This window comes from Dipteris shenzhenensis, unplaced genomic scaffold (assembly GCF_047967505.1).
Source record: "Dipteris shenzhenensis isolate YYH24624 ecotype China unplaced genomic scaffold, Dip_SZ_1.0 scaf0532, whole genome shotgun sequence".
Lineage (NCBI taxonomy): Eukaryota > Viridiplantae > Streptophyta > Polypodiopsida > Gleicheniales > Dipteridaceae > Dipteris > Dipteris shenzhenensis.
Window position 1 is genome coordinate 45001 of NW_028239838.1, and position 14389 is coordinate 59389.

Below are 14389 nucleotides of genomic sequence, written 5' to 3' on the forward strand. Positions count from 1 at the left end.
TATCCGATGGTTATTGATCGCGTGTCGAAAACGTTCAGGTCGAAGTATGGCTTTAAGATCAAGTGATGAATTAATGGATGCTGCCAGAAATTCTGGTAGTGCTGTACGGAAGAAGGAGGAGACTCACAAGGTGGCAGAAGCTAATAAGGCTTTTGCCCATTTCCGTTAGTTCCGGGTTCGTTTCAATCCACAACCTCTTATTGGTGGATTGAAACCTTCTACTCCGGAGCGCAGGGTATTAGGAATCAAGATACGCCAGAAGCATATGGATAAGCAGAAATTAAATAATGGGAGAAAGAATATCCAAGTCATAGGGGAAATTTTGTCACTGGTATAGTACCTCATGAAAAAGAGAAAGACTAGTGTCGAATCGTAAAGTCCATAACATCATCGACATGATCAACATGATCGACATGACCAAAGTGATCGACGCAATCGACGCAATCAACATGATCGACATGATCGACATGACTAGAATGATCGACACAATCGACACAATCGACATGATCGACATGATTGGCACTGCCCGCATCCCCGCGACTCCCACCATTCTCAACTATCTCCGCCTGGGGCGGACTACTCACCTCGGGGGGGGGGGGGGATGTCAGGCAACGCCAGCAGATATTTATCCTGTATGTCCCTCACCTCGAATCGATGATTGAGTCGTAGTACATCTAAGGCAAAGCTGGCATCTCCCATGATGTACTCGAGGAGCCGAACTAACGTTGACTTTCCCGTGGTTTATGATAATAAAAGGGAAATGCGTCTGAAAAGAGAGTCAAGGTTTGAAGAAGTATCGTGCGAAAACAAAGGGAAGTCTTCCCGTTTCTTCGGATATTCAATCAATATTAGATTAGTTGACACAGGTGGGATTCTGTGATATACTATGGATCAACAGGCTCATCAGCTTGGGTAATCACCAATCGTTTCGAAAACCAAAAATTACCACGACCGCAACTTTAGAAAGACGCGAAAGCGCAAGCCTATGGGGTCGCTTCTGCGACTGGATCACCAGCACTGAAAACCGTCTTTACATCGGATGGTTCGGTGTCTTAATGATTCCCACCTTATTAACCGCAACCTCTGTATTCATCATTGCTTTCATCGCAGCTCCCCCTGTAGATATCGATGGTATTCGTGAGCCTGTCTCCGGTTCTTTGCTATACGGAAACAACATTATCTCCGGTGCTATCATTCCTACTTCTGCAGCTATCGGTTTACACTTCTACCCAATCTGGGAAGCAGCTTCCGTTGATGAATGGCTATACAATGGTGGTCCTTACGAACTGATCGTTCTTCACTTCCTACTTGGTGTAGCTTGCTACATGGGTCGTGAGTGGGAACTTAGTTTCCGTTTAGGCATGCGTCCTTGGATTGCTGTTGCGTACTCAGCTCCCGTTGCAGCTGCTACCGCTGTGTTCCTGATCTACCCAATCGGTCAAGGAAGTTTCTCTGACGGTATGCCCCTAGGAATTTCTGGTACTTTCAACTTCATGATCGTTTTCCAGGCTGAGCACAACATCCTTATGCATCCCTTCCACATGTTGGGTGTAGCTGGCGTATTCGGCGGCTCTCTATTCAGTGCTATGCATGGTTCTTTGGTAACTTCTAGTTTGATCAGAGAAACTACTGAGAATGAGTCTGCTAATGCAGGTTACAAGTTCGGTCAAGAGGAAGAGACCTACAACATCGTAGCTGCTCACGGTTATTTTGGCCGTTTGATCTTCCAATATGCCAGCTTTAACAATTCTCGCTCTCTGCACTTCTTCTTAGCCGCTTGGCCCGTAGTAGGCATCTGGTTTACTGCCTTGGGTATCAGCACCATGGCATTCAACTTGAATGGTTTTAACTTCAACCAATCCGTGGTTGATAGCCAAGGTCGTGTTATTAACACCTGGGCTGATATCATCAACCGTGCTAACCTAGGTATGGAAGTTATGCATGAACGTAACGCTCATAATTTCCCTCTAGACTTAGCTTCTGTTGAAGCTCCTTCTGTAAACGGATAATACCTGTCTGGTCGTGCAGCATCACTAAATACCAAACCTCGCATAAGGTTTGGTATTTAATGGAGATTCGTCCGATGGAATGAATAGAAATAATAGTAATATCTCGCCATAATCTTACAATTATCAGTTTCCAATCTTGGATTCTGGGGAATCTTTGAAACACCCTTCTAGGATTACAGAGAATGGGAATCAAAGATATTCTCATTCTGATTAGCGGAACGCTTGTAGTCCCGTACCCACTGGAATAGATTGAGAATACATTTTTCACCTAACATATTTTTTCTTGTATTAATATATAGACGAATAATACGTACGCGCATCGAATGAATGACCCTAGTAGATCTTGTTCTCTCCCAGTTAAGAAAGCTGAATAGGGAAAGTAGGGGGCGGACGTAGCCAAGTGGATCAAGGCAATGGATTGTGGATCCATCACGCGCGGGTTCAATCCCCGTCGTTCGCCCATCAGGTTGGAGAACTCGTCTTTATCACTCGGAATAAAATAAGTTGATGAGGAGATAGATAAGACATAGATAGGTTTCTTCAACAATTCGAGATTCCCGAGACAGCTTCAGGTAGGTACGAATACACCCACAAATCACCACATCGAAAGTACTCACTCCATTGGGCCTTGAATCTTTCGATATTATCTATATAATGGAATGTGAGAGGTGGGTAGTATCTACCACATTAGATAAAGTGAAGAGAGATCATGAGGTAAGAGAAGTGGGAGAAGAAAAAGTAAGAAGTCCAGATTTATTCTCTGAAGTTCCGAAGTTAGCAGAAACCGATGGATTCCACTACTCATTTGAATCATTGAAAAATCAAGATCTAGGGGAATTTCTAATTGGTCTATTCTCCAGTTATGAACCCTCCATCAAATTATTTGACTTATGAATTCTGAGTTCAATCTTTTTACGGAATCTGCGCGATTCAATGAAGCGGGGTAATAGCGTGACTCCGGGAATCCTGATGTTACTAACAATACCAATTCCTATGCATCGTTCAGGTGAGAGAAATTTGATCGAAGGAGGTTCTATAGATCTAGCGAAACTAATTAATAGAACTGGTGGAGTAGTAAAAAAACCAGCAACAAATTCTGTTGAATCCTTCTATCCTCTTTCTCTATCAATAAGATGCTCACCTGCTGAAAAGGATAGAAAGGGAAAGACACGTAATTCTTACTATTCGGATTCAAACGGAAATATTTCCACAACTTCGACGAGGGAAGAACCGCAAGTTCCCATATATAGTGCGATGGATCCTTCGGTTTCAGATGGATGGAGGGTCCGGCTGATGAGGGATCCACTCCCCATCAAGAATATATCCAGAGATGTGACTGAGAGGATTGAAAAATCACTGGGGGATAAGAATCTAGAAGATTCAAATGAGTTTTTTGAATTCTATATAAATGTGATACTTCGTAAGGATGACTGTTACTAAAATGATTCTGATTCGTTACTTCTCCGGAAAATCCATGACAAGCAAAGGGTTAATTGGCTACAAACAGCAACATTAAGAAGCGATTCCTTCATTCCCGTAATATCGGACTTTTGGGACAAAATGTTACTCGAATCCAGGGATTCAGTAGATCGGCAGGGAGATGAATCACCGTTCTATTCCGAGCGGAAGGGTCTCTCCAATTTGTCTCTATTTCCACCCCATAAGAATACAATGTCATCTCGTGATGGTGTATCCCTATCCTATAGCGATATAAGAGATTGGTTAAATTCCATTGACGAGGGGAGTTGGACACTATTCCGGGATTACGCCGATTTTTATATGTGGCATTCCTGTCACCAAAGTCCTTCTCCATGGAATAAGGATGAGCGCGAATTGAATCTAACGAGATCTCTCTTAGAAAAGAGATTTATCGAACTTGATTATCTATCGGATAATCAATTACTCACTGAGGTACCAAGTATATTACTAGAAATTTCCTGTGGTTTCTCGAAGTATGTCTCCTCACAAATAGAGACATCTAGAGAATTGGAGGCTTTTCATAGCAACTCAAGGGATGAGTCTGATTCCAGAAATCAGAAGGTTGGGAAGGAGATACCTATCGAAGATACTTGTTTATCTAGTTGAAGTGAGGAGAGAAATCCAGAATATGATTCAATGAAAAGATCTGGAAATGGCTTTGTAGGCAGTTACTCTCCGGAGGAAAGAGCAATATCCACTGATGATTCTCCAGAGGCGGTGAGTCACGGCTTTTCAACAGAATCATCTATACATGAACTAGGTATGGGTCCCACCGCCGATGGAACTCCTATTAAGACATATTTGGCAGAAGAATGATATAAGAATTCCGTGTCTTTCGGTATCGGAAGAATATCTCATTTATGGAAAGTAGAGAGAGATTGTCGGCATTTTACACTCGACTCTCCTTTATTGTTGGGAGATCCTTTCTCCCCTTCTGTAGCGGGAATAGCAGAAAATGATTCCAATAAATGTATTGATTCTTCCTAGAATCGTAAGTGGTTCTTCCAATTATTGGGGTTAGATTCCCACGGAAATGAGGGGGAATTTTCTATTCTACACGCCTATTCACAACTAATAAATGAATCAAGAAACCGACTGACTGGATTTCTTTTAAGAGTTAAAAAATCGAATTTGATTTCCAGTAAGGTAAGAATTGGTAGTAGTAGCGAGGAACCTAGGAAAGCCTTTCTATCGAGAGGAGATCTATCATTTGGTGGAATACTTGACGAGGAATCAGAGATGCAAAATGGCGCATACTTCGATCTTGATAAGATTATTTCAAACCGTTTAGAGATCCTTTTCGATGTACCTGTAGAAAGAACTGATGGAAGTGAAAATCCTACTTTTTCAGATGAATCGGGAGAGGGAGGTAACATATCTTCAACATACTCTCTAGTTAGGGTATATGAACGAAATAGGTTAATATCTCTCTACTCAGTATACACGCTCTTTTCGCGTGACTATTTCTGTACATTAGCTAGTGAATATCTATCCAGAATCAACTATCAATTGGGTAGCCGGGAGGGGGGCGAGGGATCTACTGGTGTAACAAGAATTGCAATTGAATAGAGATTATTGGAATGGAGGGGTAACATAGAGCGTTTGTTGCATGAATGTATTATTTCCCCAATTGATGAATATCCAGATGTTCGGTCAAATGTGCACAGGTGGCTTGATACAATCAGAGACTTGTCTTTTTCCCCTTCCAAGAGAGTATTCGCAGAAATAAGATCCGACTTAGGTAGATCAATCTATGATCTGTCGATATTAGCACTAAATAATATTGGTATCACTATTCGTAGTACGGCTGGGAGGAACAACAAGTATCCCAAGGAATTTACCAATATATCATCTATTTACCGAATCATTATTCCCAAGTATATTAGTGAAGAAGCTTCGACAGATGGGATTGATTATCTTGTCTATAAATTGAACAATATAGATTATCCACTGCTTGATTTCCTTCTGAGTTCACTCAACCTCGATGAGAAGATATCCTTTCTCAAGAGAATCTTCGGTAGAAAAGATAGTTTCTTCATCGAGTCCGGATTGTTAATGGATGAAGAATCGGTAGGCTCCTCAATCTTCCTAAAACCCGCAGTTAATCCATTTCTTGTTGAATCATCCTGTATCGAATGTATTGGAACAAAACTCCCGAATGGTGCTTATTCCGCTACGGGAAGGCAGGATTGGGATCTGTTTCTGGATAATTTGAATTATGGGAAAGGTTCGAATAGGAATATTGGGAGTATTTCGGGATCCATTTCCGATGAAGTAGATACACCAAACTTTATAGATTACTCGCATTTACCCGTATTGAACTGTGCCGGAAGGGATTTTATCTCAATAATCAGAAGAAGGGATTCGTTGGTTGGAGGATACAGCAGTAGTTACTCTGACATCTTAGAGAATTCGTATACGGGCTCCGGTGATGAAGTCATCCCATCTCTTGAAATAGGATCCTTAGATACAAAAAATATCACTTCATCTATTCAATCCCAAGTGTCTGATTCGTTGTTACCCAATTCCTCGCAACGAACGGAAAGGGAAACTATTGATCATATACTCGCAACAACCGAATCGACTCCATCTGATCTGGATGAATCTGCGATACCACCACTAACTCATTCAGATAGATTTCTTGACTCTATTTCGGATCTAAGAGGACTACTGACGGGGTTGAACTTATCTCCTCGCGAAACGGGAGATTCGTCTCTATCTTCATGTGGTAGCGATGGAAATTACTTGGAAAGAACATTGATAAACTCTAAGCTATCGGCTGATTGGCGATCTCGACCCCGTCTCAAAAATTCGGGAGTGGATCAAGTCGATTCGGAGGGATCCATTGAGAAGAGATCAAACTCGAGGAATGATTCTATTGGGAATCAATTCTATCAAAATGATTCACACATTGGTTATTTTTGGGAATCAGAAGAATCTGAGACGCTTTATTGGTCAAAGAAATTCTCATTATGCAGCAGTGTAGCATCAAGATCTCCAACAGGATTAACTGGAGAGAAGGTTCTGTACGAAAATACGAGGCTTGCAGATACACGTGTCTAAAAAGAACCTATTCTTCCATCTCATCTCATTAATTTCGATGAGTTATCAAAGGATTTAAACAAATATAAGATCTCTTGGATCTTTTGGAGAGACAATATCTGCGAGAAATGGAGCCCATTCGGAGAATATATACCTCGGTTTTTCACCCCTAACTGGTGGAGATACTTTTATGATCTGATTAGAGAGATATATCCAGAAATAGTACTCAAAGTAAGTGATGACTTGAATTACACTTTCCCCGGAATTACGGAAAGAGTTGCTGAGGATATAGGTAATGCTAGAGCTTGTTTATCGTTAAGCCTAAGATCAAGATTCAGAAACGATTCCATCAGTAACGTATTATCTAAAATAGATCTCTCTATTTTCGAAGAAATTACTAACTAAACGCAGGTGTCGCATTCGAGATGGTCAGTCTTTAGATTTTCGAATAAGTATGCCCCATCCTACCTCGTTTTCTCGATATTATTTGTTCTTGCATTTCTCAAGCATTATTTATCTGCTGTTTCGGGTTCCAATTCCCCTCACTTGTGGAAACGTTTCAATATCACCGGATATTTAATAGACCCAATGCGTGGGTTTTATCTGGAAAAGGTAATGTATTCTCCCTCGACAAGGTAAATGTAAACGAAAGATCTACTGATACATTCCCTGAAGAGATTCCTGAATTATACAAATAATATAATCTTCTATTACCTTGTGAAAAATGAACTAGATTCGTGGATACTTCGTAGGAAAAGCTCCGACACCCTTAAGATTAATAAACAATTACTGACTCAATATCTAGTGACAAATAAAACTATTTCCAAGTATGAATCGAAATTAAATTCCAATTACGATTCATTGAGCGGTGGGATTAATCACGAACCCACCCCAGAAGAAGGATCTAATCTTTTGTCATACCTACTTCGGATTCGTCAAAATGATCTATCAAATTACGAGATCTGTGAGTTGGATCCTGCGGAGAAGTGGGCTCTTCTTGCCCTTGAAAGAAATATTCTCCTTTCAGCGACAATGAGACGAAAAGGCATTCCGAATATTCCATGTCGTGACGTACCTATTTTGCTTTCATCAGGATTATTACCATCTGAAGGAGTTCCACTAGTAGGACCCATAGAAACTGGACGATCTTATGTAGTTAGGGATATAGCATCCAATTCCTACTTTCCGTCGGTGAGACTGCCATTGAGGAAGTTGTTATACAACAGATCATATTTCAATAATGTACGTGGGACTTTCATTTCGAAACAGAGCGTAAACCGATTGAATCTTATTTTTGCAATAGCAAAAGAGATGTCTCCCTGTACGATATGGATTCAAGACATTCATGAGTTGAATGTTAATCGCCTGTATCACAGATTAGAAGCCGATCCCAGATTCTTACTCTGCCTAATATTGAGGAGTATCGGTAATGGGCGCAGGAATCCTTGCATTCGCAAGAATCTCGTTATTGCTTCGACTCATGTACCTGCAAAGGTAGATCCAGCTTCAATAGCTCCGAATTGGTCGAACTAATTGATAAATCTCCGAGGGTCTAACAGGCGTCAGCGTCAAAAAGAATTGTCAATTCTCTCGCGTGTCAAAGGCTTTGAAATAGAAGCTGATCCCTCTTTTCTCGAAGGTACTGGGTCTGGAACTACGGGTTATAGCAAACGAGATCTATTTTCTCCTGCTAATGAAGCATTATTAATCACTACTTCTAGAAGAAGAAAGATTGTATCCGATAGTGCAATTAAATTAGCTTTACGTAGACAAAATTCAATTGTTACGTATATAGGTAACGGAATCCGATTCGGTTCTGGATATGAAATACTTCCTTACAATATAGGAAAAGCTATTCTGAAAAATGGTTTGATAGATACTTCCCCTGCAGATCCCTCATTTATTGGTAGTAATACACTGAAGAAGAGGTTTTACCACTTGTATAACTGGTATTTGGAACCTTTAATAACCGAGTCAACAATTAAGGAATTCGCTATACTTCCGCATATCTTAGGGCTATTGGCCGGATTAGCAGCTCGTGATCCTTGGTTCGGAATGGATATGAGAGAGGAAGAGAATCTCGTTGTTATTGATAAAGTTGTAGAGAATGATTCTAACTTAGCCTGTGGTATCTCGGAAAACCTTTTGAGGGATTTCTTATGTTCAGAAATCTGTAGAAGTAGAAGTCAATTCGCTAATAGTCCTCCTCTTCCTTCTTCCATCGAACCCAGGTATTCTCCAGATATAATCTCTGCGAGTCGTTCTTATAAATCTACAAAGAAGGGGGTGTCTAAGATTCCAACTGATTCTGAAATGGAACAGTCGAGTGAAGTAGACTCGATTCCGAAGGAAGTGTCGCGTGGGATTACTTGGTCCCCCAAATTTTGGCGTTTTGGTTTCATGCGAAGTGGCAGTTATGAATCGATAAGAGTATTATCCGAATCGAATAATTTGTATAATTCGATCTTTTTTCATCGGAATCAGGATCAAATCCCCCAACGGGATTTCGAATTGAATAAGATTAAGTCTAGTGGAAAGAAATCGCATAAGAGAAAAGGATATCTTTTCAGTTACAAGAGAGCCTCGGGTAAATCGAGACAAAGAGACATTAAAAGATTAGAAAATTAATTGGATAATCTATCATTACGCGAGCAATTTCTTGAATTAGGAATCCCCAACTCATCTAATCAATACGAAACGCAATGTAATCGATCCGATGAACCAATTCTATTCCTGGGGGGGCGCTTCACCTGGGATCCCATGCTTCTATCTCAGCCGGATCATAACATTCCCTCTTCACGTCATAGTTTATTAGCGAAACAAGAACTGGTACGGAGGCTTTATGTTACTTACGGTACGAGGAGGGAGCGCGAGAAACATTTCTCAAATGAAAAGATTAGAAATTTCTTTCTTCTTCGTGGATATGACCGGAAATCGATAACTGAATTATCTACCAAGCGGTGGAAGAATTTCCCTTCGGGTGAAGAACGACACTTTGAATACGTCAAAGAAACCTAATTCATGCATATATATTTGCAATACCCGCAGATATTTGTTCCTATTCACTCGTATCAAAGCATTCCAATGGAAGATTTGCAAGAGCGATTCCTTCGTTTCAGGCTTATGGTTCATAGAGATAGATGGATGAGACGGAATCGTCACTCATCCAAAGATTTTCTCATTCATAACATGTTGTTTGAAAGTTACCACTACCTATTCAATCTATTTCGATTTAGTGGGACGTCACCGGATCGAATAACAAGACAATTATTGAATGGGAATTCGATATCGCATCATAAAATCTCGGATATTCTTGACTCAGTCTGGATCCCTAGCAATATATAGGGCTATTCAGGATTCGAATTGGTGAAAGGAAGATACATCTTTTCCCCTTACTGATGCAATAACTTCTGCTTATAGAATTCCGGATAATTACTAAGTTATAGATCACCTTCGGAGTCTTCCTATTCGGGAGATGGAAGCAACATTCGAAATCAAGAAGGAGTAGGAATCTCTTATATGGAAAATGTAGGAAGTAGTTCGTAGAGGACGTAGTAGTTTTCCAACATCCTTATCGGAACAAATCCTTGATGAAGATGTCGATCCATTCTGTTTGAGATTCTCCGGAGATTCAATTTCTCGGTGATCAACGGTAATATGGGGAGGAAGGAGGGGCATTCCCCTCATTCATCTTTACATTCCAAAAATTCATTCTAAAGTTTGGATTTTCCCGTATCCAACTAGATAATCAGGATTTCAAGTCCTTTCCATTGTTTCCATTGGAAGGGCTCTAAGGACCCCGGGTCCTTAGGGGATGGACCATCTAACCGAATCCCAAAATTTTAGTTCATTCAAATTCACTAATAGGGATTCTTGGTGACATCCTAACTAATGCCCCGACTAACTACTAGGATTTCTGGTCCTAGTCCAGATACTGGGGTCTCGTGACGCAGTTTCATCACACTCTAATTGGCTACTACGACTTTCAGTCCCACCTCAGGTACTAGGATTTTTAGTCCCCTCGAAGGATTTCAAGTCCCCCGTCTTCTTCAAGGATTTCCAGTCCTGTCTTCTTCAAGGATTTGAAGTCCCCTGATAAGGATTTCTAGTCCCGTTGAAAGACCTACTTGGATCTCCTCGAATCTCGGGATTCTGAGTCCCAGCCTCACTTGAGAAAGAAGCAGAAGGTGTTTCCTATTCGATACCTAATACTTCATATCCAAATCCCCGGACGGCGGAGAATTCTGGTCTCAATAATCAACAATCGGAGGATTTGCATCCCCATGTTTGAGGGTTGGGCACTGGAAAGACCAGAATCCTCCGAGGATTTTTCTTCCTATTGGGAGTTTGGGAGGCACCGGAGAGACCACTTGTCTCTCGAATCGAGGAGGTATTTCGAGTGCTCATTTGGGAGATAAGCAAATCAATTGAATGTGAATCTTTAGTGGTAGAGAGAATAAATCTTTGATAAATCTTTTAGTATATAAGGGTTCGATCTGAATAAGGGTACGAGACCTTCTGCCCCGAGGAAGTATTTCGAGTGCTCATTTGGGAGATAAGCAAATCAATTGAATGTGAATCTTTAGTGGTAGAGAGGATAAATCTTTGATAAAGCTTTTAGTAGATAAGGGTTCGATCTGAATAAGTGTACGAGACCTCCTACCCCGAGGAGGTACTCATTTGGGAGATAAGCAAATCAATTGAATGTGAATCTCTAGTGGTAGAGAGGATAAATCTTTGATAAACCTTTGAATAGATAAGGGTTCGATCTGAATAAGGGTACGAGACCTCCTACCCCGAGGAGGTACTCATTTGGGAGATAAGCAAATCAATTGAATGTGAATCTCTAGTGGTAGAGAGAATAAATCTTTGATAAACCTTTGATAAAGCTTTTAGTAGATAAGGGTTCGATCTGAATAAGGGTACGAGACCTTCTGCCCCGAGGAGGATTCGGACCTCCACGCTCTTCAGCACCAAATTTTGAATCTGGCGTGTCTACCATTTCACCATCGAGGCTCTACTCCTTATTCCTTACCTTTTTACTTCCCACCACCCCATCTTTCTCTATGGATGGGGTCCGGAATATGTTTCTATCAATTCGATCCTAGTCCCTCATCAAAAGCAACCCTTTACTTATTTTTCCCAATCTTATTTCTTCGTCTCTCTATATCGAAAAGGATTTCCAGTCCCCTGGAGGGACTTCTAGTCCCCCTGCTGAAGGATTTATAGTTCTCTCCAAGGATTTTCAGTCCTCCTGTTGAAGGATTTCCAGTCCCCGGGAAGAAAAAAGGATCCATAAATTTGTTCTGTATCGATTCCATCCCAGCTCCTCGTCAAGAGCAAACCCTTTCTCCTCCTCTACCGATCCTGTTTCTTCGTCTCTCTCCATCTATAAGGATTTGAAGTCCTGTCTTATTCAAGGATTTCCAGTCCTCTTCAGGGATTTCAAGTCCCCCGTCTTATCCAAGGATTTATAGTCCTCTTCAGGGATTTCAAGTCCCCTGTCTTATCCAAGGATTTATAGTCCTCTTCAGGGATTTCAAGTCCCCTGTCTTATCCAAGGATTTATAGTCCTCTTCAGGGATTTCAAGTCCCCTGTCTTATCCAAGGATTTATAGTCCTCTTCAGGGATTTCAAGTCCCCTGTCTTATCCAAGGATTTGAAGTCCTCTTAAGGGATTTCAAGTCCCCTGTCTTATTCAAGGATTTCCAGTCCTGTCTTATCCAAGGATTTATAGTCCTCTTAAGGGATTTCAAGTCCCCCGTACTCTTCAGGGATTTCAAGTCCCCCGTACTCTTAAGGGATTTCAAGTCCCCCGTACTCTTAAGGGATTTCAAGTCCCCCGTACTCTTAAGGGATTTCAAGTCCCCTGTCTTATCCAAGGATTTCCAGTCCCCTGAGAAGGATTTCAAGTCCCCCGCCCCCGATAAGGATTTCAAGTCCCCCGCCCCCGATAAGGATTTCAAGTCCCCCGATAAGGATTTGAAGTCCTCTTCAAGGATTTTCAGTCCCCTGAGAAGGATTTCGAGTCCTTTGAGAAGGATTTGAAGTCCCCTGAGAAGGATTTCAAGTCCCCTTTCTTCTTTAAGGATTTGAAGTCCTCTTCAAGGATTTTCAGTCCCCTGAAGAGGATTTCAAGTCCCCTGTCTTCTTTCTTTAAGGATTTGAAGTCCTCTTCAAGGATTTTCAGTCCCCTGAAGAGGATTTCAAGTCCCTTTTCTTCTTTAAGGATTTGAAGTCCTCTTCAAGGATTGTCAGTTCCCTGAAGAGGATTTCAAGTCCCTTTTCTTCTTTAAGGATTTGAAGTCCTCTTCAAGGATTGTCAGTTCCCTGAAGAGGATTTCAAGTCCCTTTTCTTCTTTAAGGATTTGAAGTCCTCTTCAAGGATTGTCAGTTCCCTGAAGAGGATTTCAAGTCCCCTGTCTTCTTTAAGGATTTGAAGTCCTCTTCAAGGATTTTCCGTCCACTGAAAAGGATTTCAAGTCCAAGGATTTCCAGTCCCCTGGAAGGGTCTATGAATCGGACTAGATACATTATACAAAATCAAACCGTCAAATGCAAGACCTAATTCTCCTTGTTATCTATCACTCTCGCTCGGATCTCCCTCAGTGAGGGAGATTTGACGATCGAGAAGGATTTCAAGTCCAAGGAAGATTTTCAGTCCCCTCGAAAGGATCTATGAATTCGACCCATTTCTATTATAGCTAAGAAAACTGTCGAGCGCAAGACCTAATTTTCCTTGTTATCTATCAATCTCGATCGGATCTCCCTCAGTGAGGGAGATTTGACGAGAAAGATCTCAATTCCAAAGATTTTGAGTCCCCTCGAAAGGGTCTATGAATTCGACCCATTTCTATTATAGCTAAGAAAACTGTCGATTGCAAGACCTAATTTTCCTTGTTATCTATCAATCTCGTTTTGAGATCCCTCGGTCTCAGTAGAGGGAGACTTTGACGAGAAAGATTTCAAGTCCAAGGAAGATTTTGAGTCCCCTCGAAAGGGTCTATGAATTCGACCCATTTCTATTGTAACTCAGAATGCCGTCGATTGCAAGACCTAATTTTCCTTGTTATCTATCAATCTCGATCGGATCTCCCTCAGTGAGGGAGATTTGACGAGAAAGATCTCAATTCCAAAGATTTTCAGTCCCCTCGAAAGGATCTATGAATTCGACCCATTTCTATTGTAACACAGAATGCCGTAGAGCGCAAGACCTAATTTCTTGGATTTGATTTCAATTCCAGGGGACCGCCATGGGCCTTAATTTGTTATCGCTGCAAAATCGTCCTGACGATAAGGAGTCGATTCCAAGTTAAGGGATTTAACGTCCCCTGGACTAACTATGAATCATAGATGTACTATCAAAGTCCAGAGGATTGTCGCTGCAAAATTGCCCCTGTCCAAGAATTTACAGTTCACTAGGAAATCATAGCTAGATCAATTATAGCTAAGAAAACTGTCGATTGCAAGACCTAATTTTCCTTGTTATCTATCAATCTCGATCGGATCTCCCTCAGTGAGGGAGATTTGACGAGAAAGATCTCAATTCCAAAGATTTTGAGTCCCCTCGAAAGGATCTATGAATTCGACCCATTTCTATTGTAACTCAGAATGCCGTCGATTGCAAGACCTAATTTTCCTTGTTATCTATCACTCTCGTTTTGAGATCCCTCGGTCTCAGTAGAGGGAGATTTGACGAGAAAGATTTCAAGTCCAAAGATTTTGAGTCCCCTCGAAAGGATTTCTGAATTTGATCCATTGATAGTGTACATCAGAATGCCGTCGAGCGCAACCCCCGTTTCTATTAAATTGAAAGAATCTGCGGCGGAAAGAAGAATTGGTCTCTTTTGCTTTCTTCT